Source organism: Amphiura filiformis, chromosome 19 (genome assembly GCF_039555335.1).
Source record: "Amphiura filiformis chromosome 19, Afil_fr2py, whole genome shotgun sequence".
NCBI classification, from domain to species: domain Eukaryota; kingdom Metazoa; phylum Echinodermata; class Ophiuroidea; order Amphilepidida; family Amphiuridae; genus Amphiura; species Amphiura filiformis.
Window position 1 is genome coordinate 29,196,885 of NC_092646.1, and position 24,279 is coordinate 29,221,163.

General features: G+C 38.7%; 1 pseudogene; it reads left to right on the forward strand.

Annotated features, from left to right (window-relative positions):
• The first annotated feature begins 1,510 nt into the window (after nt 1-1,510).
• On the forward strand, nt 1,511-22,681 carry LOC140140483 (organic cation transporter protein-like; annotated as a pseudogene).
• The last annotated feature ends 1,598 nt before the right edge of the window (nt 22,682-24,279 follow it).

The window sequence follows — 24,279 nt, forward strand, 5'->3', positions numbered from 1 at the left end:
TATTTTTGGCGTAAAACAACTCGGCTTCGCATCGTTGTTTTACTTAAAATAATGATGTATTATATGAGACCATAGATGCACTCCAGCGGCTAAAAACAAGACCTTTATTCTCTAATTCTAGAAAAAATTCTACGCCTATAACTGGCATACAGAATTGGGGTCAAAGGTCATTAAGGGGGTTAAATCTTACAATTGCATTATCTGGACATCTGTAAGGGGTATGTGGCTCAAACTCGGTGACAACAAATCTCATGGCCAGGGAACATTTTGCAGGGGTCATGTCAAAGGTCATGCAGAGGTCAAATTTTAGAAATGCATTTCCTGGACATCTGTAAGGGGTACGGGGCTCAAACTTGGTGACAACAAACTTAATGATCCTTGCCGGACTTAAAATACTGCAGGCTGGCCCACGTGCTTTTCAATCCTGGACACGTTACTGCAAAACTCAGTGTGATTTCAGACAGCCGTTTTTGGTTCATTTGTGCATTACTCTAACACCGTAGTCACGTTTGTGTGATTTTCATGCCGGGAGCCAAATACCATTATCTGATCATAGTGAAGATTGATATTTTTCACAGGACAATGAGGAGCTGAATACGAACACACAGACAAATACGGGGCCATAACGCAAGGTCACGTGAGGATTCACTTGTATTTGTGACTTCAAATACTCACTTGTATTTCATATCTTAAACATGTCATGCATTTCCTTCGTATTGACAGTAGTTCCTAATTTCGACATTACTATAGTAAAAAGACATTCTCTTATCAAATAAGAAGACTTTCTTGGAAAAATTATCACTGCTGCCTGATGGGATCATAGTATTTGACCCCATTTCCGTCCGTCGTGACGGTTCGCTAAACAGGTACGATTCGCTAAACTTATCATGACACCTTTATGTGGTGACCTCAATCAAATGGGTCGAGTAAGAGTTGATGTGAATTATTCCTAACCGATCGATACCTTGCCTCACTTTGTTGAGAGCAAGCCAACACAATTCGCCATAGGTTTGCGTGGATAATACAAAACCCGTGAATTTAGTGCAATCCCCTTTGGCAGTGGGCGCCAAACTCCCAGTGTTCTAGAATTTAAGCAAGATAGTGACGAAAAAAGAAATGAGAACGATCATGTAACGGCCATTCCTGCTGCTTGCAATTCAAAATAAAAACGACCTTTACAGCATGAAATGGCCCTACCAACCGGCAGACTGACTGGGTAAAGGAACAAACAACAAGCAAAAGACACTCTCTATATTGCTAAATAGCAATTCATTGTTAACATGATAGGGATGATTAATACACGACTTAATGACAATATAAAAGTTGTCATGGGCACCGTAAAACTGTGAATAGAGTCAGCGGGTGCATAAAATTGGGACAAAAGTTTGAAAGGTTTTTCGGCACTTTGATTTAATCCGTGCGATTAATATTTACTAAACCATATTCAAAGTACCGATGGTTAGCTTTTCCAACTTCTTATGCACGGAATACAGGTTTAAGTGTAGTTACAATGCGTTACGACGATATTCTCAAAAATCTTGGCGAATTTGGACGCTATCAGAAATACGTCTGTATCACTATCTGTTTATTAGCGATTCCCAGTGCATGGCACAGTCTTGGGAACACATTTCTTAGTGCTCAACCAGAACATTATTGTCGAACGTTTCCTGGACAAGAATACGAGGAATTTTCGCTGACGAAAAATTGTACGATTCCGTTTAAGAATAAAGAATGGGATAAGTGTGAAAAGTATACTAGATCGGAGCCGTACGACCAGTGTAAAGATGAAGGGGTCGTGGTGAAATGTGATCAAGGATGGGTTTATGATACTACATTTTACAAATCGACGGCAGTGACAGATGTAAGTGTATTGTATTGCCCGAATTTCTTGCATAGACCACTTGACATGTGACGTCATTGCCCGGTAGTATGCGCGCGAATTTATGGCGAGTTTCATTGTTCTTTGCCCTGCACTGTGCGCATCGTAACCTTGCTCAGGGCATGTGCATTTTAAATCGCCCACCACATTTCAAATACTATAGTACAAGAAAGCCATTGAACAGTGTAGCGGTTCGTTCAAACATATCGATAGACCAGTCCCTCGCCTTTGTTGATAAACAATGTCAAGTAGTCTATACACAAAGGCATTTAAGCTATAGTGCCCTGTGTCATTACCCCTCCGGTCCGATCGCCACTGGTAGCAAGAAATTTTGCTCCACATACGTCGAAATTCACTTTTTAAAGGGCGAACCGTAGTTAGGATAACATAAACGACTGGTAAGAATGTCTATAAGGTGATCAAAAGGAATAGTCGTCTGCAAAAATAAAACTGGTGAAATGGCAATAAGAAATTCGAGCGAAAATAGTCAAAATACAGCTTATTTAGCCAATGTCAATATGGCGTCACCAGGAAAAATATAATTATACGTCTCAAACCCTCAAAGACTGTACTGTGAGGTTGCTGAGTCTGGCACTAATGCACAGACAAAAACCGGTTCCCGTTCTAGTATTCACCTCAGCCAGAGACTAAATAGTTGACGAACACGCATGCGTTAAAAATATGTATCTTAAGTCGGGCATTGTTTGAGACCAGTCACCCGACATTGCCCTTATGCACTCTCACCCTCCTGCTATAACCCGGGGCTATAAGCTAAAACCTATCTGGTGCAACAAAAGTATGTCAATGACATCAAGCATGCCATTTACTCTGCGCACTCTCCAGCGACCATCTTTTGGCGACGAGTATTGGGAACTGGATGATTTAGTCTACTTGAGTACTTCGACGTACTCCAAATCGGTATAAAGCCTAAGCAGTTCGTATCTAGTATCTAGATACTGCCTTTTAACTCTAAGTGCATTGTTCTTTAACTCTTTGTTTTTTCTTGTTTCAGTTCGATTTAGTATGTGGCCAAAATTCAAAACGTCAGCTTTCCAAGTCTTTGGCTCTGGCCGGTAAGATGGTCGGCTCGGCCACTTTTGGTTACTTAGCAGATATTGTAGGCAGAAAACCCATGTTTCTATTTGGAATCATCATGCAGGTATTATTATTTTTTTGTGTGTGGATTGTGATTTTAAGTTTTGGTCCGGAATACTTGATTCAGGAGTACTGGAGTGTCGCCAGTGGGAAAAAAGGCAACCCATGTGTCAGCAAATTATACAAAATATGTGACCCTTTCTTATAGTAACCTATACAAATACGATTCATTCATATAGTATAGCCTCCCGAAAATCCCAATATTGCTAGTAATCAAAAAACTAATTTGTATAGACATTATTTTCGACATGCATGATGGGATAAAGGGCAAGGCAAAAGTTCTATAGTCAAAACCCCCAATCTACACGTAGTATCATCATAAAAATTTAACTCAATGTAAGAGGTGAAATGCGACTCATAATCCGCGGCATATCTTTGACCTGCTACCACCAAATGAGCGCAAAGTCGCAAGTTGGTAGTTTCGAAACATCCTTGGCGGACTGAGTCGATGTTCTTTGTTTTCCTCGCACCTAGTACATGTACAAGCCAGTAGTATGTCCTTTGAGAATGATCCATTGTGCCTCCATTCACAAACGCCCTACAAACATATACCACTGCCTTGAACAGGTGCGTAAGAAACAACCGCGGCACACCGACATCGCCTGGTTAATAATTACATTGTACAGCAGAGACACTAAAATCAGTACCCGGGATCGAAACACGTGAATGTGCTATGCACGATTTGATATTCAGACGATAAATCTTTGAATACCGGGGTAGAAAATGATGAATATCTCCCGTAATTTTTTTTATTCTAAAGAAGCCATATTTTTTGCTTGCACTTGAATATATGTGTTGAAAGGATATGATAGTCGTTAGCTTGCGTATTGAGAAATAACCGTGCGTATTGAGCTCAAAAACTGACAAAAATTCTGATTTTATATGTGCCGAACTATAGCGCAGCGTAGGCCACTCGTGGAGGCAGTCTAAAAACAGATGACCTCATGGCGTATACCATGCTCACACACACAAAGGTCAGTCACCTGGCTATTGTCAATAGCCTTAGTCGAATGTCCCTCGGCCCATTATGCGTCTCAAAACTATTTATTAAACAGGTCGGAACAAAATGGCCATGCGTGGCTGTGGATTCAACCTACCATGGCGATTTCTGCCATGAAGATTTTAAAAAAAGATATCGGGGTGATGACACAGTATGCAGCAGCCAGGTCGTCTCGACAGTATGCTCATTTCGTGGTAGCAGGTCACATTTGTACCTACCCGTTTCTACAGAGTACATGTACCACCCGGGTTTTGTTGTAAGGGTACCTATACACGATTTACCGACAAGTGACTCATTTAGCAATTTACGTATAAATAGCACGAAAGCACAAATACATAAGACACTGATACGATGATGAAATTGCGTAAGTCAGGAAAAATCTAATCTAATCCCCTGGCCCTCTATAATTACGCATAAATGATCCAGTAACCTTAATGCATTTGTAAACATTAATAGCTAAGAAGCTGTATCATATAAAAGTATACGACCTGAGAAAATGTCTAAGATACGATCTAGACAAAATAAGTGAAAACGAGTTCAGCTGAATTTGAGATTTATTCGAACTTTTAAACCATATGGTAACCATGGTTACAGTTCAAATTAGATCAAATATTATTGGGTCAAACTAGGCAAACATTACGTAATTAAATAAGGCATGGCATCAAATGGTCTTTACATGAATCTAACAAAATCTTTTAACTTTTGTTCCCAATGTTATTTTCATCATAGGTGTCCGTTGGAGTTGGTGCGTCATTTTCACCGAGTTTCCCCGTCTTCTGTGCGTTACAATTTCTTCTTGGCGTCACGGCATCTGGTGTTTTTGTTGTAGCCATTGTAATTGGTAAGGTTAATTATTATTCTTAAACACTTGTAAACCTCATTGTTTTACTTAAAATAATGATGTCACCCGTGTTATATGAGACCTCAGTCAGGTGCGTGCTGGAAATAATTTTGGCCAGAACTGCCAGAGAATGGTTGAATCAACTTGAATGAGTAACCAAGAGATATCAGTTCAACTATGCATAAAATCAAGATTAATTAATATTGCAGTTGTTGCTGTTACGAGCCGTAATGATTCAAGGCCAAAATTGCCTTTTACCCAAATTCACACGAATACACAACAATAATACACTGTTCAACACTATCTGGTCTTTAATTAAAAGTAATGTAAAATATGCTTGGTACATGAACAATAAATACACATACAATATAATCACTCTTTTTTAATTATCACTACTTAACCTTCTTCTTGGTGACCATAGAGTTCTGTTGCAATGTTCTGGACGGCTGATGTATATATCCTCGTTCACTTGCCCTGCGAAAATCACTGTATTAATATATATCCTTTGTGTATAAAATCCTCGCACAAAAATGATGCCGTTTTTCCAAACACTTAACTCCTAGCGCAAATGACAATCTTTAAAAATGGTGCTTCTTTCACCAAATCACTCTCTTTCTCCAGGAAACAGGCTTCTTTCCGCACTGCTCCACTTTATTGACAGATGTGTTGTTTTATAAACCAGGCTCCAGTAAGACTTTCATACACTCAAATCTCCTTCGTTGCTGTATTAAAATAGCACAGTATTGACTATGCAAACTGGTTCAGGTGTACTTCCTTTTGAAGTACAACGACATAGAGAGCCCACAAACTCTCTTCATGTTCTGTAAAGAACAAACTCCAATGCTTTCACCTTTTTATATTCCCAAAACCCCACAATCTATTAATAGACCATTCTGTCACTCTCTTTATATTCTGTCACGTTCAGCTTATTTTAGCAAATGGGGTTTTCCAAGTTAACATTAGGCAACACTGAACATTCTGGAATAGTGGGGATTTTCCTAGATTACTTATAACTCTTGACTGAGTTTGTTTACTGTAACCAAAGGGGTTTCTCCTAAAACATGTCGTGATACAAAAACTCTTGATTTCCCCTCTTTCTCATGACATAGCTGTAAGTTGTAAACAAATTAAATTACTCAGGGCACATCACATTGCTTAATCTCGTTACCTACAGCAACTGAATTAGTCGGACCTTCCAAACGAGCTTTGGCTGGTATGGGCGTCCAATATTGCTACAGTATAGGCTACATGAGTATAGCACTCATCGCGTGGAGGCTGAGGGCATGACCAAAGATTGCAGACTATACCGTCTGCAGTGTTTCTTACCTATTACTGGTAATGTTTTTATTGAGTATTATCATGTGATTTTGTTGACTAAGTTGCGCTATCATGGCTTTTTATATGTTTGTTTGATTACAATATACCTCCGGACGATGCTACGTACCCCCACTTTCTTGCATGTATCCATTTGCTATCAATGTGTATATGTGACCGTACACCACGAATCAGCCGTAATGTCTGCAAAGGTTTGATTGAAAGTTGCTTCGTTTTTAGCATCTCTTGGTGGCACTCAGGCTCAGTTTTGTATTTTTTTGCTTAATAGCGCATGTATTTAGAAGTTGATTATTTTTCTTATTTAAAGTGTTAGAGAGGGGGTGAGAGAGAGTGAGGGGGTGAGTTGAAGTGTGTGTGGCGGAGTGATTGAGGTAGCGATTGAGGTAGTGAGTGAGTGAGTGAGTGATGGGGTGTGTGAGTGAGTGAGCGAGTGAGTGAGCGAGTGAGTGAGTGAGTGAGTGAGTGAGTGAGTGAGTGAGCGAGTGAGTGAGTGAGTGAGTGAGTGAGTGAGTGAGTGAGTGAGTGAGTGAGTGAGTGAGTGGGGGAGAGAGCGAGTGAGTCTGACTGTTTTCATTTGTTATGGGCTATTGTATTTTTGCTTGTCATATTGTATTATATATGCTATTTAATTGTTTTTTATATTGTGCAATGTATGTAATTCAGCTGTTTGGCTGCGATATGCATTTTAATAAACCTTGAATAAATAATAATGTCCTAAATTGTATTCTGAGTTGTGCATGAAGGTCGTATTCATAGGTACCTCAAGTTAGTGCTACATGTATCTCATTTTGATTATTATTATTATTATTATTATTATTATTATTATTATTATTATTATTATTATCAGAATAACTTGGTAAAAATTAATTCAATTTGATTCAGCACCACTTGCCAGGGTGATGCCAATCAGCGACACGTACACGCACGCGCATCATCTGCGCCAGCAATGTTTTGTAGTCATCCGGGTACTTCGTAGGCACTAGGCCTGTATAATACGCGGATATATTGTAGCACTCAGAAAGCTGATATAGGCCTATATAATAATCATTTTTATTGATTTGTGTTCCAGAATCACCAAGATGGCTTTTATCCAAAGGGCGCAAAGAAGAAGCCAAGACAATTCTCACGAAAGCTGCTAAAGTCAATAAAGTGGAATTACCTGATAAATTTTTAGACCAAAATTTAGAACTTGAAGATATGAAGGTGAGTGTTTTGTTGTCATATTAATATATAAATTATTGATACTCCAAACGCGCAAACTAATAATGTGTGTGTCTATACCACACAACGCCCGGGCATAACGGCTGACACGCTTCAAAAGTAATAGTGATATGAAACTTAATTTCATGTTATTTTAAAACTATATTTCTATTTTTCGTCTTGACTAATTTTGTTTTGCTTTCTTCACGTGACAGAAGGGTGATATTTATGATCAGAGAGTCAGTGCTTGGGCTCTATTACGAACATCTAATATGCGATTCAAAACACTCATATTATACTTCGTGTGGTAAGTAAACCACAGCATGCCATAAATGAACAGTTTCGAAAAGTGTTTTTAGAATAAAATTGAAATAAAATAACAATAACGTTCATTTGATGACAAGGCTAAGGAAGCCTGATAACGTTTTAGAAATAGCAGAGTGGGAAGGTTTCTAAATATTTTTTGTATTAGAACTGAAGCCATTAAACATGTTAAATGTACATCATTATATAACGATTTGTGATACCCAATCGCGTCACAGTTGATTTGGTTTAGAAGGCAGAGTATTTATTTAAATTTTACATGCGCCATTATTTTTATTTTTAATTTAGTGAAAATGAAGACTGAAAAGATCTTTAAATATCTATTTAAGATTCCATAGTACCCCCCACCCACTTAAAGCATATGTTTATTAACGATTTGATCGGATAAGAACGAATTTTTAGGGTAGTCAAACGTAGTCAAAAATATGTGTTACAGATTGCAATTTGAAAGACAAAAAAATAAAAAGTTAACAAACTGCCCTCAAAATTCGTTCTTGTCCGATCAACCCGTCAATAGGGACATACAGGGTGTCCCAGAAAAAAATTACCGGGCGAATAAATTTGGACGTAAGTCGAGAAATAAACATCGAAATTCAAAAATCTAAAATTCAGTGTGTAGCCAATCTTATTCTACATCTTTGACGCTCATTTTACTGGAATCAGTTGACTGAATGCGAAGAAATGAGCGATTACATAACGCATGCCTTAATTCACTTCATTCCAAGTTTGAAAGAAAGATCATTTAACACAATGCGCACTAGTGGTTAACTGTCAATCTGCTTCATATTTTGTTCGGTGAAATCCTTTTCTTTTTTCTAAATAATCTTTCTTGCAAAACATCTAATTAGGTTGTGTTCAAATTTGAAAATCTGCATGATATTGAAAATGAAAGCTTGCATGTCAGATGATGCTCAGCACTTGTAAATATCTTTTTTCGTTAATGTTGATATAAATGTTGCATAAAGAATTATTGCATACAGAATTCCAGCTGGCCTAAAATCTTTTTCACACAGATTGATATTTTTGGAATATTTCCACGAAATTGTAATGCAAAGTTTAAATCTTTTAAAACTTAAACTTAAAGCTGTAAGCACTTGATCATTGTCTTTCTTGGCTCTAATGTTCTTTTGAAAGTTAAAATATAACATATTTGAACAACCTAAAAGATTAGTTGGAAAGCTTCCAATTGCAGAAATCAAAGTTTTCTCGGGCAAAATTTTATTCATCTTCAGTGAAATCATGAATAACATAACACCGTCGGATTATAAAATAGATAATGTGGACTAAATTTAATGAGATACACAAACTTTAGGAAGCGGTGAGCGAGTATAAAAAGCGCCTGTTGATCAAACTTGGAATAAACTGCATTGATGAGCGCATTTATGTAAACGTTAATTTCTTTGCAAGCAGTAGACCGAATCAAATAAAATTTTCGTATGTGATGCACAATAAAATAGGCTGTGCGCTACATTTTAAATTTTTTGATTCTGATATCTCTTTCTCGACTTACGTTCAATTTTATTTACTCGGTAATTTTTTCTGGGACACCCTGTATGCTTATTGACGGATTTTTACGCAATCTCTTTGAAAGGATTGCCAACTCAATGGTTTACTACATGTACGGTCTGGCGTTTTTCACAGAAGATCTCAGCAGCGATCCATACCTGGCATTTTTCATCTCGGGTGCGGTGGATATTCCAGCCTATATTTTATGCCAATTACTACTGGATCGTCTTGGAAGAAGACGTCTTATATTTGGGTTCATGATTATTGGCAGTATTTCTTTATTCTGTTGTATTCCAATACCAAACGGTAGGTTTGTCTTCTCCCCAAATTTCCCTCTTAAAATTGTTTTTCAATCACAAAATACAATTTATTGAATCCCCAACTAACTATCCCTAGTACAGGATTGGACCACTAAATTTCCTTCAAAAGTGCTTGGACGAAAGTTTGACGATGCGGCTTGTTCAATCAGAGTCCATTGTTGTTTGCCGTAGGGTGAATTATTTACACAATAATTTGGGAAGTGCCTCGCACGTCCCAAGCCGAAGCGCTATTTCCCTACGGTCTTGCAGATCTTTAGATCGTTAGCTCGTGCCTAATGCTATAGACGAACTGATTCAACGTACATCGCCGTATACAAAAATATTTTATCCGGTGAGGAAATTACCAGTCCGGCAGAATATTTCGGGTGGGAAGTTCTCACGTGAACATATTTGCAACGAAATGCATGGCCGGTCGTTTCGTCAGATTTCCGTTCGTTTCTCTATGCGTTGTGGTCGATAATAATCCTGCAGGCGGCCTATGTACGGTATGTCCGATATGTATTATCAATGTCCAGCAAATGACACGGGGTAAATGACCAGCGAATGCACATGCATTTCATCTCCATGATTTCATGTTCGCTATAGTAATGCATCCGTCGCTAGCACCAACGAACGCTCCCGAAGACCTGCAGCATATAAACGAAAGCAGGAAATGCCACAGGCAATGAATACGAACACACACCGGGCAACTACCAGTACACTCTGTTTCGGTTGTGTGCATGCACAAAACTTGTTGACGCATTTGCTGGATGATAGCAGAACATAAAAAGGACATAAAACGAACATTGACGAATAACAACGGATTTACTAAAAGAAAAAACTACTACATAGACGTTCGCTTTTCGTATCTCTTTCCTTGTTGGAAAGGTATAACCAAGGGGGTGACACTAAATTCACGGTTGTTCTATTAGCAACGCAAAATCTATGAAAAATTCAGCTGGTTTACTAGCTAGAAAGTGAGGCCAGTTATCGATCCGTTATAGCTCGTTATGAATAATTCATGTTCGACCCCTTGGATCATGTTAATTGAGTTTGGCAAATAACAACGTTGTTAGTTTTGCGAACATTGCCTGTTCAATGAGAGTATAGCGCGCCCCCCCAATACATCTGGGCACAAAACAGGCGAAAACGATCCAGTTTAATGAATTATTATGTTTTGATGGATCCAAGTTGTGATAATATTGGATCCAAAACATAATAATGATAAAATTGGATGCTTTACGCCCAATATTTATTGGTCTCGCTATGAGTTTTAAAATATTGGACTTGACTACGTCTCGTCCAATATTTTAAAACTCATAGCTCGACCAATAAATATGGGCTCAACCGATCCAATTTTATATCAATGGCGGACGGGTATTCCCATCAGGCACCAGTGATATGTTTTTCAAAGAAAGTCTACTAATTTGATATGAAATGACATTTTGCAATAGCAAAGTCAAAATTAGGACTTGCTGTCAATAATATGAAGGAAATATGTGACAGAGGCAAGGTGGGAAATACAAGTAGTATTTAAGTTATAATAACCTTTGATACCCGACCTGACCTTCCATCATGGCGCCGCGCGCCTTATTCGTCTTTATGTATTTCTATTATGCTCTCAAGTAAAATAAAATACCAATCTGCTCTGAGCAGACAATGTTACTTGGCTCCCAGCATGAATTATTGATTTTATACGGAAGTAAAGAAATGCACAGTGTATGTGCATGATGTGCAAGCATACTCCAAATATTTACGGTAAATCTGAATAGTGGTCACATGTTAGCATATCATGTGTTCGGGAAATCACGTGGCAACATTTTAAGATTTCAGGCTTGTTTACTAGTTAATTGCCATTTGTACTCTTTATTATTTATCTTTGTTAATTAACATATATTTTAAATGCTGATAAATCGTGGTTGGCTACCCATGATATCTGTTAAATTCAATGTTTTATGAATATAATTCTACCACGCAGAGGGGTCACGCAGCAGAATTTCACATCACCTGACTTAGCTACATTTCGAAGCTCTGCTCTTCAAATTCATGTAAATTTCAAAGTTTATACATTTAATATATTTAATATGATACTAATTTTTGTTATAACCAACTGGTACACGAAATATACTAGCTTATTACCTATACAGAAAGGTGATTATCAGCCTTCACTCAGCAAATTGACATGCCCGGCATATGCAGCCATTCTCCGTCTGGATAACATGACTGTCGCCCTCAATACGTCTGGGCACAAATTTAAATAACAATACGCTATTTACATATCAATGCGGCCTCATGCTAATTAAAGCTGCCCCATCCAGGAGTTCATCTATGGTATAACGTTGAGGAGATAGGAACATGCACCGCGAAGATCCGGGACCTACTCTGCCATGTTTGGCTGAGTAACGGTACATGAACACGGTCTATTGTGTAAAGCTGTGTTTATACCCATGGGTTACTCATCATCAGACTGAATCATTGTCGCTAACTACACACGTTATGTGTACAATTTTAGAGAACGTTGACCGACAGAGGGTGTCAATATAGGCCTATACGTGTCGCTTTTGAAAAACAGCGAATCATGCGCATGCTCAGCAGGCAAATATGACGGCGATTTAGTACACTGATCATGCGTGCGATTCAGGTTTCTGCAAAAGCGATTGAGTATAAATGCATCTTTAGAAATGACCGGCGATTGTGTGTTCTCAAGTGGGTTTTATCATGTTAATTAGTGACCTGACACACATTTGTATTGGTTCGATCAAGCATTGAAATGCTTTCATTTTTTTTACTGGATCGTTCAAGTATGTCCAACAAATTTTTCAATGTAAGTGCCTCTGGCCAGGGAACTTCTATTATTATCGGGAATTGCCTGTCACACATGATCGCACACAAGGTCGTAGGCAATTGGCTCAGAACATATTGACCCAGGTCAGCATACCGCCATATCCTTCCCGACATGCTTAGTAGCCAAGTCCGTAGAAGAGTGGATCCACACACTATGTACACAAATATACATTTGGCCACATTTTATTATACAATAAATACGAATTTATTAAACATGGTAAGAAATATTCTCTTGCAAATCAGTTATACGATGGAACTGGTAGGCATATTATAAATTCGGGATATTAAATATGTTCCTGACCAGCCAGATCAGCGCATGGTCAAAGACGATTCCTTACTAGCCACAGACCGTCCGCTGGAATTAGTTGAGCATGAACCATTCGTTACAATGGCTGTTGGTCGGATCTCATCTCTCTACGTCGATTGAAAAATTGTGATCTATAATCCCCGACATTGCTCTTATCAGTGATGTATCGTTCGAGTCCGGACTCGGACTCGAGTCCACTTTTTGTTGGACTCGGACTTGGCTCGGACTCGGATGCAAAAAGACTCGGCTAGGCTCGGACTCGGACACAAAAGGACTCGGACTCGAAGCCGAGTCCGGTTCGAGTCCAGTCCAATTTAATCCATGTAAAATGTGAAATGTTTAAATAGATCTCAAATTTGTTACTTATTTGACCATTTTCCAAATTAATTGGAGGCTGTCAAATCTGTGATCTGTCATATATACCCACCAAATTATTTAGATTTATCTGTCACTTAATAGCAGCATCATATTATTGTTATTATTAATGAAATAATTGATAATTAATTAAATGCTTAATTTTATTAAATATTTGGACTTTATAAAAATATCTAATACTTCTTTCTAATCTGTTAAACTCTTGCAAGAGAGAAACATGCACACTGGACCATACATCTCAGCTCCCAGGAACTTGGTACTCATCCATAGGGCTAGGGTGTCTGTAGTTTGTGTCTGCTCAATACTCACTGCACATGCATCAGTAGCGTAGCCAGCGGGGGGGCAGGGGGGGGGGGCAGAGTGCCCCCCCCTGACAAAAAAAATGAAAGAAAAAGTGCCCCTCTGACAAAAAATGAAAGAGAAAATTCAGGGCCAAAATAGTGTAAAATACAAAATTTTCCGCGCTACGCGCACACATTGTAACAATAAGGCCCTTTTTTAGCCGGATAATGGGCGAAAATAGTGTAAAATACCATTTTTTTCTCGCTACGCGCGCACATAATCATCCCAATAAGGCTCTTTTCGGGAAGCTCGAAGACATACAGTCTCTATGTATTATATGTACCCCCTGACCAAGAAAGCTGGCTACGCCCCTGACATGCATGCTGCAAGTTTTTCTGGGACAATTTTGAAAAGATGAATTTCTGTTAGTGTTATTATTATTATTAAAATTATTATTATTATTATTATTATGACGATGATAATAACGACGATGATGATGATGATGATGATGATGATGATGCTGATGATCATGATGATGATGTTATTAATTGCAATTCATTTACATGTACATGTATGCTGCATGCAATCTAGTGAAACTTCTCTAGTCCCTTACCTGGGCGCAAGTTGTGAGTTGGGGTGTACTAGTGTCAAACACCCCCCCATGACATGACTGCTGTACATGTAGTTTGTTCATGTGTATGGGTTTTTGAAATGAAGTGTGTGGATGGTTGGTTGGTTGGTTGGTTGGTTGGTTGGTTTTTATTAAGTATTTAAAATGTCAACTGTGTGGGGGTGAGATGGGGTGGGGTTTGGTAGGGTGTGTGTGTATAGGGAGAGCGGTGTGTGGTGTGGTGTAGTGAGTGACCTTTGACCAATGACCTTCTTTTTCTACAATTTTATCATCAAAATGCCATAAAATTATGCGGAAACTTAGAAATGTTCTTTTTTTCAGCAAATTTGTATTGTATATTTTCAAATTAAAAACAAAATATAAAATTTTGGTCCATTTTTTGGAATTGTTCTACCCGATGACTCATTTTTTCAAAATGTTATACCAAATGACCCCCTTTTTCTTTTAAGATTTATACCCAATTATCCCTTTTTCATTTTGTTATACCCAATGACCTATTTTTTATGCAAATAGGCTCCTATTCCTACTATTAAGAAATGCCAGAAGGCAGATACCTGTCATATTAAAGTTGAATCCCCCCCCCACCTCCGGGCATGGACCCTAACCGAGTCCGGACTTGAGCCGGACTCGAGTCCGGACTCGGGTCTTATTTTTGTTGGACTCGGACTTGGCTCGGACTCAGCACCCCTGGACTTGGACTCGAGTCCGGACTCGGACACAAAAGGACTCGGACTTGGCTCGGACTCGGATACAAATGGACTCGGCTCGGCTCGGACTCGGACAAGCTGGACTCGGGTACAAGTCTGGCTCTTATGAAGTCACATCCACCTGCTCTGGCCCTAGTGGAAGTAAAAACGGATACTATGGCCAGAGTTCTAGGGCTACCAGTACACTCTGTTTCAAGTTTTGTGCATGCACAAAACTTGTTGACAGACATAATGAACATCACCTAACACGAAACGCATTTGCCGGATGATAGGACATAAAACGAACGTTGACAAACAACGGATTTACTATAAACAAGAAATGTCTTTAAAAAAGACAATGCCTCAAGAGATTCCAGCGGGCACCATTTGTTATTAGCTTATAAGAGATACTTGAAATGCTAGCTTTAAGCCATCTTGCAGTGGTAATAATTCTGTTGTATTTAATGCAGGAATACCTGCATGCCGGGTGCCCGGGCCGGGTGGTAGTCCGAATAATCAGTCCCAAAACAAAATAGGCCTAGGCCCTATTCATTTACTGACATGATCGATGGACCCTGCATTTTTCAATACATTGATGCTGTAGCCTTCGTACTGAGTGAAGAAGGCTACACACAAGGAAACTAGGCTATAATCACGTATCATGAGCCCCGGATGCTTATATATAATAGAGGGCCTCCTTCAACTCCCAACTTGTGACCACAGAAATAGCTTAATAACTGTGTAGGAAATACAAAAAAATTGAAATTTGGACACCAGAAACTTAAGGTTGAAAGTCAAAAAGTGTCAATTGGTACACCTTTATACAGCAGAAGTTATCATACAGTGATAGTAAGATTTTTTGAAATAAAATCTCTTTTCTGTCAAATTGATTGCTGTGCTGAAAAATGTTGCATAATGGGTACTTGCTTTTTTGTACAGGTATTCATTGTAAGGTACCATCAATGATGGTCACAGAATTGGGAAAAATACATTTGCCCATAACTTTGTTAATTTTTCCCTACAGACATGGTTGACTCCTCATTTTTTAAGTTAAATAATCACCTTTCTAAACAAAACAATTTCAATGTGAAATATCCTACTTGCAGGGTTGTCACCAGGACCAAAAAAAGTACTAAAAAGGCTACTTCGAAATTTGATGATCATACCTAGCATAGGCCTAGGACAGGCCTAGGCAAAAAAACCCTTTTTTTTCTAATAATTTCTCCGCAAGCGTCATTTATGTCGACAAATTGTTCACAAATCCACAGCAGGGTTGCAAATATACCATATGTCACTCGGAGTGCGAGAATTTGTACAGATAAATTTATCACAACAGGTAATTTGGCCATTCGTCTGCATATTACCAAAAATAACGTCATTTATGTCGACAAATTGTTCGCAAATCCACCGGTTAGTTAAGGATATAATACATGGCATAAAATATGACAATTCATCAAAATAAATTTATAATGAATGCTTTTGTGGATATTTGCTAATACAATATACATCTGACATGTGTATATGATTTATGTCTTCAGTAGGAATTCGGCTGAGGGAATTCCAATTGAATGAACTTTCAATAGCGTGACAAATTTTTGCGTACACTGCGCGATATACGCCAGCGTGTGCGATTGTGTGTGAGTATCGCGGAAGTGAATCCAACCATGCCAACGCACTCATAGACATACCACCTAGACCTATGAGTGCCCATCCCTAACCATGGCAGTAGGTGAAGCCACGTATCCAAGGTGATTTTGGTCGGTTGGTCGGACGCGGAGAAAAAAGCGTTCATATCTGGCGAGAAAGACGCGCTTTGCGTGATTGCTGCGCCATTATCGCTCGTGTCAAATGCAACATGTTCCGTAGACGCGACTGGAGAGAAAGACGCGCTGGTTTGTGTGATTCCAGCGCCATTATCGCTCGCATCAAATACAACATGTTCCGTAGACGCGAACATATCTGCTTGCTTGCGCCCAGGTATGCGTCCTTGTCAAAGTCGTTGCTAAGCAGTGTCAGCTTCACTACGCGAGTCAAAGTCACTGGTCTAGATGCTCGTTTGTCTGGGAACGCACTCGTGATTGGTTAGCATTGTATCCCCAGACAAACAAGTACCTAGACCTATAACTTTGGTTCGCGTAGTGAAGTCAACACTGCTTAGCAACGATTTTGACAAGGACGCAAACAAGCAGACATGTTCGCGTCTACAGAACATGTTGCATTTGACGCGGGCGATAACGGCGCAGCAATCACGCAAACGATCGCGTTTTTCGTTCAGACATGAACGCTTATTTCTCCGCGTCCGACCACCCGACCAAAATCACCTTGGATACGTGGCTTCACCTACTGCCATGGTTAGGGATGGGCAGTTACAGGTCTAGGTCGTGCGTTCGCGTTGTAGTTTGAAATACGCGATATACGATCGCGGTTGGATCGAGTGCAGCTGTTAAAACCTGCGTTCATTCAAAAGTCTCAGCTTCAGGTTGTAGTAAGTAGGTATGCCAGGTGAATTCAAATTTGCCATCAAACTGCATCATTTTATATATCAAATTAAAGCCCTTGAGTTAAGAAAGCCAAAACTGAAAACCTTTTTTTCATAGCACTTTCCATAGTAAAGTTACATCTTGTCAAAGATTGACTTTCATCAAAAAGATTCATCTAGCAAAATTCCCCCCAAAAGCATTTCGGTGGTGTTTCTAGATCTTAGACCTCATGTTGATAGCAGCTTATTTAATGGAACTGCTATCAAAATCCTCTAAAATTCCATGTGCGAGTGACTTATCACCATAAAAAATCATATATTTGGGTTACGGGAAGTATAGACAACATATTTATGTAGGTTTCCTTGTACCGGCCAGTTCTTTTATATTTCTATGAAAATATATGTATTGTGTTCTAGGCGAATTTGGCTGACTAGCAAATGTGTTAACTAAGGTTTGCCTGGCATACCTATAGTAACGCTACAAATTTCAAATGTTTGAGGACTTGTTCTCATTGCTTAGGCCTACCTGTATTTTCCCGGTATTTTCACATCATATTTTGTGGTCAAAATGATTACAAATGTGTAAATTTGCAATCATTTCGTCGTGTGTACGGCGATACTCTCGAAGAGAGGAATGTACTCACCGGTAGAAGAAGAAGAACGTTGTCAGTGCTACTACTTCAATAGTGAAACAGTTGACGCGAATTTCTCCAACATGTCGAATGCTAATTTACGCACCCTTATCAAAAAAAAATACAGCTGATTTAGCCAAAGTGAACATGAAGTCATCGGTTATAATATTTTCCTAGCATATTGAGCTAACACCACAGCTACTTGGTTTTTTACAATATACCAGTAATAAAATAAAGAAAATCAGTAAGCTTAACCCATCGAGCGATGCTTTAAAACCTGAGACAGCCCGAGACGAATATACCTAGTATAGGGAGACCGGGGCAAAGTGGAACACATTTTTTTTGTGGCCCAATCAGGATTACGAAGGAAGGCAAGGCAAAACTTAAGGTTTACAAGATACGCACCAATATGAACCTCGCGCCAATCGGGCCGTCTTCACGTACCAGAGGTAAAGCTTGACATATCGCACGACTCTGGGATATTTGGTTAAAAGGATAGAGGGTTAAGTGCACAAAGTACAAAAAAGTAACTATATCTCATTAACAATGATCCTACAGATATGCGACCACTGACTTTTTTGTTCCTTATGACCAGAGGAAAAGTATGACATATCGCACGACTCTGTGGTATATTTGGTTAAAAAGATAGAGGGCTAAATGCACAAAGTAGAAAAAAGTGACTATATCTCATAAACCAATGATCCTACAGAAATGCGACCACTGACTTTTTTGTTCCTTATGACCAGAGGAAAAGTTTGACATATCGCACGACTCTGTGGTATATTTGGTTAAAAAGATAGAGGGTTAAATGAACAAAGTAGAAAAAAGTGACTATCTCATCAACCAATGATCCTACGGATATGCGACCACTGACTTTTTTGTTCCATATGACCAGAGGAAAAGTATGACATATCGCACGACTCTGTGGTTTATTTGGTTAAAAAGATAGAGGGCTAAATGCACAACGTAGAAAAAAGTGACTATATCTCATAAACCAATGATCCTACAGAAATGCGACCACTGACTTTTTTGTTCCTTATGACCAGAGGAAAAGTTTGACATATCGCACGACTCTGTGGTATATTTGGTTAACAAGATAGAGGGTTAAATGCACAAAGTAGAAAAAGTGACTATATCTCGTTAACCAATGATCCTACAGATATGCGACCACTGACTTTTTTGTTCCTTATGACCAGAGGAAAAGTATGACATATCGCACGACTCTGTGGTATATTTGGTTAACAAGATAGAGGGTTAAATGCACAAAGTAGAAAAAAGTGACTATATCTCATCAACCAATGATCCTACAGATATGCGACCACTGACTTTTTTGTTCCTTATGACCAGAGGAAAAGTTTGACATATCGCACAACTCTGTGGGATATTTGGTTAAAAAGATAGAGGGTTAAGTGCATAAAGTACAAAAAGTGACTATATCTCATTAACCAATGATCCTACAGAGATGTGACCCCTGACTTTTTCGTTCTTTATGACCAGAGGAAAAGTTTGACATATCGCACGACTCTGTGGGATATTTGGTTAAAAAGATAGAGGGGTAAGTACACAAAGTACAAAAAAGTGACTATATCTCATTAACCAATGATCCTACAGAGATGTGACCACTGACTTTTTTGTTGTTTATGACCAGAGGAAAAGTTTGACATATCGCACGACTCTGTGGGATATTTGGTTAAAAAGATAGAGGGTTAAGTACACAAAGTACAAAAAGGATGCAGCCAAAGATAGGAGCTTGTAGTCACCTGCTCCGCAGCCGACTGATGATTCCGCTTTGCCCCGTGTTCCACTTTGCCCCGATCTCCCCTAAATATTCGTCAGGCTGAACTATTTAGGTGCTGTTCACAAAAAAATCGACATTTTTGTAAGACGGGGGGTGCAGGCCCTCTAAATATCCCTAAAATCCTTCACAGATACCTTATTTCAGATTAACTTCTTTAAAACAATAAAAACTTCAAAGCTTTATATTCTTTTCAAAGTCCAGAATCAAGTCAAACATTTTTTATAATCACTCTTCAAGGAAGCATTTTACTACAACCCCGTATAAAGAATTTATGACCGTCCCTGCCATTTTTTTTTCTAATGCATAATTCATTAGCCCGAAATGCAGACTCATTGAGCATTTTGTACCGTAAGAACTTCGTGGCAACATGGAAAACGTAGCCCAAACCTGAGTGACAGAATGATTTGTCATGGCAATCCGGCTATTATTTCGCCCAATAGTCGTGTTTCAAGTTCCAATTCGAATACATACTGCTTTCGGCAGAAAAAAAATACCAGTACATTCAGTTTCAAGATGTGTGCATGCACAAAACTTGTTGACAAAAAAAATACCATCCGTTTCTTGTAATTAGGGCAAATTCAGCGATGTGTGACAGCGACATTAGTGTGAAGCTGTGTGAAAAGCCGCTGTTCAACAAAAACACCTATTCTGCTTGTTGTTATTCGCTGTCGAAGTGATGTAATAATCGGAATAACTGTCATAACAATAGGTGAAAACAATAATGTTGAATGTATCGCGATGCACTGCAAGCAGTTTATACACATCACTTGTGGATGTCTGCAATCATAATACAATACCGCTCTTTTCAAAGATACTAATCTTACATGTGCGAGTGATCAGCATGATATGAGTAATCTATAGAATTACGATCCAAGTCTTTATCCCTGCTCTTTGACATCTCTAGTCGTGTTCACACGGTCGGACGTAAGTCACTTAATACCGGTAATAAGTCACTATTACCGGTTATATTAATAAAGTCGCTTATTACCGGTAATAACTCACTTATGTCCGACCGTGTGAACACGACTTTTGATTCAATGCAGAGGTATGCCGCGTGAATGTACTAGTGCAGCGCGATATATTCAAAAATTGTTATGGTAGTTAATCGGAATATTACGTCACTTCGACAGCGAATATCATATGTCTTGTTTTCAGAATTGGGCAATGTGACGTTAGCCTTTGCAATGATCGGGAAATTCTGTATATCAGGATCGTATGCAGTTGTATACCTATTTGCTACCGAGTTGTTTCCCACATCGATAAGGTAAAACATTGAGACCATTTCAATAGCATGATTATATAGATATTGTCTCAACATGTGCTCCAATATGTAGCCTACGTAAAGAAGCTCTTCAGAAAGAAACTGTAGAGAGGTTGCGATTCCCGGACGCGTGATTGTACGCCCGTCTATGGCACGTATTTTGTATAATGAAAGTGAGAAACTTGGGTTTTCTGCGATAAACCAGGGTTTTCGATCGATAAACCTGGTTTCTCGGTTCGAAAAGCAAAATTTTTGAAATCGCCATTTTATATCGAATTTGATAAAGCAAGGAGAAACAATAAACCCGTTTTTTCGTTTCTTCTTGAAGGAATGTCGGCATTGGAATGGGCTCATTCTCCGGTTCTGTATGCAGTATGATATCTCCATATATCTTATTATTAGCTGATATTGTCTCCCAAGAACTACCCTTTATTATATTTGCAAGCGTTTCTTTCGTTGCTGGAATTCTGTTGTTACTACTGCCAGAAACACTGGGAAGGAAATTACCGGAAACTCTGGAAGAAGGAGAACTCGTAGGAAAGTAAGTTAATATTAAAGGAGCGAGCGAGTAAGGCACTACTCTTCTCCTATATTCCTATACTTAGAGGTACGTAATAGAGAGATTGCGACGTCATTGTGCTGTGCAACCGTGCGTTTATACGGCGTTCAAAGCGGCGTTCAATATTGCTAGTCTCGATTCCAAGCTGGATTTTGCTCATTTGTCACGAAGAATAACAAGGCGGCTGGAACAAAGACTAACATCTAATCTGGTCACAAGAGGGCGAAGCGCTTGAAATTTAATGGTCACCGGGTCTTATGTCTACTTCAATACATCATGCTTTTGATTTTGACTAAAAACCAAGGTTAACATGCTGCTTAAAATTAAATTCTTAAGTGCTTTCCCAATATTATGCCTATGGTTGCCAAAAATATATTTTGGTAGATTAAGGACCACTGCATCCGTTATCATGACTTTACTTTCAAAATGAGACTTTTCGTGGTGAAAATTAGGCGCGTTACATGAAACATCGTGATGCCGTAAAAATTTCGATTTCAACGTGGACCGTGCGTTTGTATCAAAAAGGCAAATCGCAATCCAAATTATCACTCGCATTTCAATGGACAATATGCACTAGGATCCAGAACATGCTCATCTATCAGGGCACAGTTCTTTAACCCCAATACATTTGATACATTGCATGCATGACCTTTGAAATTTTGAGTACAAAAAACTCATACTCTGAAACTTAAGGTCGAATTTTGCACTATGATTGTTTAATTGGGGTTATTGAACTATGCAATAGGGATGAGGCTATTGTGTTCCATAGTGATGTACATATGAGCCGTGCGTTTGAATGAAGTAAAATAATACCTCAATGCTGCTTTATAATAATGATTTCTTAAAAACAAAAATGATCTTATTAATAGTTAGTATTTCCTCTGTATGTTCATTATCCTTGACTCTCATGATAAAGTGCATTTTCAACGCAGTCTCCACGTTAATTTTGACGTACGTAATTCATTCGCTATACATGTAGTGACGGGTTTCTCGCAATAGAAGAGACGCAGAAGGCTGGTAATATTTCGGGCGGTCACGGTAATCGGCATGTGCCGGTATGATGCATACTGATTAATTTCGAAGGACGTCCGGGGAAGGACGGAGTGCGTTCATGGTTTATTTACCTAATTTTAATTGCTCCATGCCAATATAATCATGATAATCCGATCTGTGTTTTGTATTCTTTACAGAGGCTTGTCAATTTGGCAGCGGATAAAAGGAGACACACAAGATGAATTTGACGAGAAATCCGCCAAACTTAATACAAGTTATGGAAGCACACAATGAACTTGAAACAAGCTAGATCTTCGACATATCTGTCGCTTTTTGAAACAGATTAGCACAGGTTCCGTGCCATCTGAAACCCACTGGTATAACTTAGTCAATAGAGGGCGGTGCAGTCAGCGAACTGAGCTAACAGACTCTTGATTTAGTATTAGGCCAATCAAATTAAGAAATCACCCACCACTAATTGCAACAGAAATCATTTAATCACTATTTATTTCAGAAAAGTTCAAGTAATGGAACGGTACGGAAGCACTGAAGGGACATGTCATGTTGTCATGATGACATGATGATGACATAAATGACGACATAATTGACGACATAATTGCGAGTTGTCACGATAAATGATGACATAATTGACGACATAATTGCGAGTTGTCACGATAATTGACATGATAATTTCGAGTTGTCGAGTTGTCACGATAAATGACGACATAATTGACGACATAATTGCGAGTTGTCACGATAAATGATGACATAATTGACGACATAATTGCGAGTTGTCACGATAATTGACATGATAATTTCGAGTTGTCACGATAAATGACGACATAATTGACGACATAATTGCGAGTTGTCACGATAAATGATGACATAATTGACGACATAATTGCGAGTTGTCACGATAATTGACATGATAATTTCGAGTTGTCGAGTTGTCACGATACTTGACGATATAATTGTGAGTTGTCACGATAAATGATGACATAATTGACGACATAATTGCGAGTTGTCACGATAATTGACATGATAATTTCGAGTTGTCGAGTTGTCACGATAAATGACGACATAATTGACGACATAATTGCGAGTTGTCACGATAAATGATGACATAATTGACGACATAATTGCGAGTTGTCACGATAATTGACATGATAATTTCGAGTTGTCGAGTTGTCACGATAAATGACGACATAATTGACGACATAATTGCGAGTTGTCACGATAAATGATGACATAATTGACGACATAATTGCGAGTTGTCACGATAATTGACATGATAATTTCGACTTGATGAGTTGTCACGATAAATGACGACATAATTGACGACATAATTGCGAGTTGTCACGATAAATGATGACATAATTGACGACATAATTGCGAGTTGTCACGATAATTGACATGATAATTTCGAGTTGTCGAGTTGTCACGATAAATGACGACATAATTGACGACATAATTGCGAGTTGTCACGATAAATGATGACATAATTGACGACATAATTGCGAGTTGTCACGATAATTGACATGATAATTTCGAGTTGTCGAGTTGTCACGATAAATGACGACATAATTGACGACATAATTGCGAGTTGTCACGATAAATGATGACATAATTGACGACATAATTGCGAGTTGTCACGATAATTGACATGATAATTTCGAGTTGTCACGATAAATGACGACATAATTGACGACATAATTGCGAGTTGTCACGATAAATGATGACATAATTGACGACATAATTGCGAGTTGTCACGATAATTGACATGATAATTTCGAGTTGTCGAGTTGTCACGATACTTGACGATATAATTGTGAGTTGTCACGATAAATGATGACATAATTGACGACATAATTGCGAGTTGTCACGATAATTGAC